The sequence below is a fragment of the Vipera berus genome (assembly GCF_964194415.1).
Source record: "Vipera berus genome assembly, chromosome: 6".
Lineage (NCBI taxonomy): Eukaryota > Metazoa > Chordata > Lepidosauria > Squamata > Viperidae > Vipera > Vipera berus.
The window spans coordinates 68632421-68638420 of record NC_138208.1 but is presented as its reverse complement, the minus strand read 5'-3'; positions in this window follow the sequence as shown (position 1 = coordinate 68638420).

Below are 6000 nucleotides of genomic sequence, written 5' to 3'. Positions count from 1 at the left end.
TTTAACTAATATATTAAAGAATAGTAGAGGGTCAGAGGGTGGATCTTGTCCTGTAAATAGCTTTGTCACCTTCGCCTGGCTAGTATTTACTTTGAATATTGAGATATGAGGGGTAGGGGTGGGGGGGAAGAAGGAGAAGGAGAAGAAACAACCTACTCTTTAGGATCCAAAAGCAGGATAACCAACTTATATCCTGTATCATGGTTGTGATATAAGGAAAGCTACTTTCTGAATCAGAAAGTTGGCATGAATTCCCCTACATGGCTTGTAAAGTGGCATGTTGTGTTCTATTCAAATAGAGATACCAAACATGAATGTCCCAGTGGTTATACTCAGAGTACCTAAAACAAATCCCAATGGGCTATTCACAAGAAATGACCAAAAAAAATCAGGATAATGGTTCTGATATTGCAACTAAAGGCCCTCCTGTTTTTCATATGTAACACCTGGCCTTCTCATTTCATTGTGGTTTCCAGATTTATTAGCTGCTCCATCATTCCACGCACTAGGCTGTCTGGGGGATGATAAGAGTTGTAGTACAATACATTTCTAAAACACCTAGTTTGAGAAGGTCTTTGAATGCCAGTTGCATTAGTACCTGTACAAAAACAGCAATTTTGATTGTTACGGTATGTCATCTTAGCCTGAAATATACAAATTAGATAGCAAATATTTACTGTTCTGCTATTTCACAGAAAATAAATAAGGAAAAGTCAAACTTTGTAGAATTTCTTATATTTTTTTACAAACAGTAGCTCCACCAGGTGGTGAATATTATTATTTTATGCCAAATGTATTCCAATACAGAGAATTTACCAATATTTTGACATATTGGAAACTCATAGCTACTTTCCATATGAAATGGCCATGATTTTATCAAATTCAAAAGAATTAAAATAATGTTATTAAAGGGAAAGTCAAATTTAATGTGACATTAATAAAATCAATTAATGCAGAACTAAGAAAGGAAGATGAGAAATACATCTCAGAGTACCTATTTCCTTTTTATTCTGTTTGGTTTTTCAAAAACTATTTGATATGTTTTAAAAACCAAATAAGCTATGTTTTTTATTAAAGGTAAAGGTAAAGGTTCCCCCGCACATGCGTGCTAGACGTTTCCAACTCTAGGGGCCGGTGCTCATCTCTGTTTCAAAGCCGAAGAGCCAGCACTTATCCAAGGACGTCTCTGTGGTCATGGGGCCGGCATGACTAGACGCTAAAGGCGCATGGAACGCTGTTACCTTCCCACCGTAGTGGTCCCTATTTTTCTACTTGCATTTTTACGGGCTTTTGAACTGCTAGGTTGGCAGAAGCTGGGACGAGTAACAGGCGCTCACTCTATTACGCGACACTCGGGATTTGACCCGCCAAACTGACGACCATCTGATCGAGAAGCTCAGCGTCCCAACCCACTGAGCCACCGCGTCCCTTTTTTGTTTTTGATTATGACATTATTAAGTCAGAATATCCAATTATCAGTACATACCTTTCTTGCATGTTCCTGGAGACCTCATGATGGAGAGATGGCTTTTCAAAAATAAAATAATATCCTTATTTTAATTAAATCTTGAATTTGCAAGATGCAATCTTTCAGCTAAAAATATTGAATCTACGTTCATAAACATATTTATATGTCCAATTATTATAATAAAAAGTATTCTATTTTCTGAGAACATTTGTCTTAACTGGTTGTTACATAAAAAATATAATGCAGATGGAATTGAAGACTAAGTCTAGAGAGACAAAGGCTTCTGCAAGTAATGAGAGAAGTGGTAAATTCACTATGTTAAAGAAGACAAATAGTTTTTACCACATGTATAGACTATGTACATTCAAAGGAAAAAAGCCCTAGGGAAAATTAGGGTATATTATAGTAAATAAATGCAATTCCACTGAGGTTTCTGATTAGAACAATCGTTTCCTTGAAGAACAGTTGATTATCTAGGATTTTCAGGTCACGATATTGAGTAAAAAGCAGATGTTTTGAAATTAAAACATGTATTAATGGCTTAACCCAGGGGTGTCAAACTGCCAGCCCATGGGCCTGATGCATCACACCAAAACCGCGCCCACACCATTGCCGGCAATGGGGGAAAAGTCCCAATATGTCGCAACACGTCGCGAGTTTGACATCCGTGGCTTAACCAATTGTTTTATATTCTGTAACCCTCTGATGCTCAGATGGGGCTCTGTAATTCGGGGAGAGGCAAAAGTTTGGGGCTGGTGTATGATGTGTTCCCACAAAATAGCTGCCATTATGTAGGACAGGTGTGTCCAACCTTGGCAACTTTAAGATTTGTAGACTTCAACTCCCTGAAGTTCACAAGTCTTAAAGTTGCCAAGATTGTATACCTTGGTGTAGGTCTTGCTTTAAGACAATTTTTTTCTTCTCAGTCACGATACATTTGAGCATGAATAGCTGGGAATATTGTAATGAAGGCATCAATGTCTTTAAAGAGATATATGTGATGTAATCATGCTAGTATAGGTAACATAACCCTGGCTGCTGTTCTGTTAATATGTTTGTGGTAAGCAGACATTCAACAGGCTTCTCCCATCATTAATCTTTTATAACGCCCCCCCAACACACCGAAATACCCCAACCCTGTCCCTAACTATATTTCAACCAAGTTTTACAGGGCAAGGAAAGCCAAGCTTCCTCTCACTATTAAAAACAGCCAACAACCTGACCACTTTCCTAATAATGCATAAGAATTTTTAAAAACACATATATAGGCATACTGTAGCTCTTTTAACAAATTAACAAAGGGCTGTAGAGCAGAGATGGAATGTTAGCAGCAAAATGGCAAAGAAAGTTCACTCTGAATTCACAAATGAATTCCAAGGAAGTTGTTAATCGCACTATGCTTATTATGTTTTCTGCCTTGTCTCATAACATTTTTCATTCCATCGCAGACCAAGGTGGTCTGAATAAGAAAGGCTGGAATTTTGTATATTTATGTCTAGCTCAGTGAGAAAAGCCTTCTATTGCTGACCTAGCTAGAATAACCATCCTTTTGTCATTATGATGGAATGGTAAAAGTGGGTGGAGATGACTAAGACTTCAATCAGAATACTTTTGCCAATCATTTAGGCTGCTAAAATGAAAATCCTTCTGTTGAAAAGCCTATGCAATAATAGTTACAGCTACGAGTGTTCTCCCTTCTTGAAATCAGATTATAATAGGGTACCTAATCATTCCTGCTTTCTTCTACAGGACCTCGGCATATAGATTAAATCAGAAAAAGATGAGACACCCTGCACCAAAATTGCACAGGAAGGACTACTAGAGTTCAGGATTCCTTCATCTCTATTCACCTAACAATTAGTTAGTTTGCTTTCTGTATTCATCATATATACTCAATCTTCATTCACTTTTTTTCTGAGGTAATGTGTGTTCTTAAGGAGGAATGGAAATACTGGTACTTCATCACAATTGCCTTAAAATGTTTGATGTCTGTGCTGTAAAAAGATTCTCTTTGTGAACCAAGAAATAACATATCTAGACAATGAGCTGTCTCCATCCTTTTCTTATTAATCTATGTCTCTTTGTTAGCTTTCCCATTCCACTTCTCTCATTATCTCCAGTTATCTTTCCTTCTGAGTCACTCAACATTTTCTCTCATGGTGTTCTGTGGGTAAGGTTCCTTCATTACAGATTTCTGATGCAGATACAGTTCTGTAGATCTCACAATTACTCTGCATTGGTTGATTCCTCTCTCTAATGTGTGGAGCTGGGGATGCCATTATATTTAGATGCATGAGCAGAGGAAGGCTTAAATTGGGCACAGATGAATGAATCAAGAGAATGGGCAAGAAACTCATAGCTTGTGCAATGCAGGGAATACATAGGCTAAAGAATTATGAAAGTTCGATCCAGATTTGTCAGCCAGCCAAATTGATGCTCCCTGCCAACTGGTTGATTAGTGAGGGAACAAGTGAGAGAGAAGGAGTAACAATCAAGTGAGCACAAAAAAAAATTGTATGCAGAGGCATTTGGAGTTAGGCATGACCTAATTCAAATAAATTACATTAATAGTATATGTATGTGTGCACACATGTGTGAAAACACCTGCTGTATAACTGAATGCATGTGTGCTCAGATTTGGGCTGGAGGGTAAGGTGATACATCACTGACTCAAACACTGAATTCAAAGGTTGCTTTGAACACTGTTTTAAAGAGATGCTGCATTCAACTCTGCCATGTTCCAGAAGCCAGAAAGGTAGGAAAGCTGATTCTAACTGAATTAGTTACCTGGACAAGTGATTATTTCCCATTCATTGAATGTGTTAAAATAGAAGCTACAACAAATCCATCTCTTACAGATGTTTTTTATTTGGAGGAGCAGGGTGCTGGATGCAATGGATATTTATTTGTTTGTTTGTTTCAGTCCTATCAATATATAAAGATGAGGTATGTAATTTCTGTAGTGTACTGCATGGTAGTGAAAAGACTACAAAGCTTTCCAATTTTAATCTTGGCATGATCATAGCATACCAAATCTAGTGGACAGAACTGAAGTCAAGGAAGAAGTTGCATCTCCCATATTTGGAACTGAGTATCTAACCTATTCCCTGCTTTTATTTGTTTTGTAGCAAGACAAATTGATTTTGAACAAGTAATATGTGGGAGAAAAGAGCTAGTTGCTTTATACATTCACCCAAAAGGCAGAATCCAAATATACAAAGAGTTGTGTTGGACCAAACTAATTATCTGTTTATTCACTGTTCTCACAGTGGCCAGGGCCAATATGACACAAACAGAACATGAACTCCAGCAACCGTTGTTGAGAGGTATATTGTCTCTGATATTGGAAATAATATGTAGCCGTCATGACTAGTAGCCATGAAAAGCTTTATTCTCCATCAGTTTTCTCTCATCCATCCAGTCTATTTTTTAATTCATCACCAGAACCTTGACAATAATTTTCATGAGTTCACTATAAGCTAAGTGGTAATGTACTTTGCTCTCTCAGCTTCATTGGATGATCTAAGATTCCTACAAAATTGACAAGAAATCTCAGTCACCAAATAGGTAATTGCATATTTAGGAACTTGTTTACAGAAGCTCACAGAAACACTGGATAGCTAGATTAGTTGTGGATGTATACACATCTGTATATATACAGAAAAACATACGCCTAACATTCATTCCAGGATTTAATTCTAGATCTTTTCAAATAATCATAAATTCAGCTGTACCAATAACAGCTTGAGATTGTGAACAAAAAGTGCACATAAACATATATAGATGTAACACATATATGTTTTACACAGATGAAAATGTAGATACTATGTATGACTTAGCAGAAAAAGGGTTTGGAAAGAATTTAAGATGGTATGCTCTGCATGCTTGTGCTGCTTATTTATTCTTAAAACCCTACAGAATGTTGGAAAGAATATTGCAAAAAGACTCTGCATGTCTATCTGTCCATCCACAGGACAGTGTAGCTCTCTGAAACCTGAACAGATCAAATTTGATGTGCGGAGTAAAACCCAGCAAATCAAAGACTGAATTAAAAGTGGTCCAGATCAAGCTAGGGAGTGGAGAAAATAATTCCAGGAAAGTATTTCCTAATATATTTTTACAGGAGAGGCAGTTGGGCAGTGATTACAAACAGAGCAGATGGTTTCATTCTAAGTATGCCTTCATCTTAATTAAGATGAATGTCTGCTTAATCAGAGAATGTCTGCTCTGGGGTCTAAGATAACTCGCCACAGCTAACTCACCTTGGCCACTTTGCCATGGCCATCTTGCTGCACCATCTTGCTGTGACCAACTTGCCACAGCCATTTTGCCTCAGCTAATCTGCTGCCTCCATCTCACCACGGGGCAACTTGCAGGAGACAATTCCACTTGGGATAACTCAAAACGATAAATGTCATCCGCCATTGTTTCTTTGACATTATTTCCAGTGACAAAAATGGAATTCCTCCGGGGTGAGTTGGCCATGGCAAATTGTCCCATTCCATCACACATTCCCCAAACTGCAGATACAC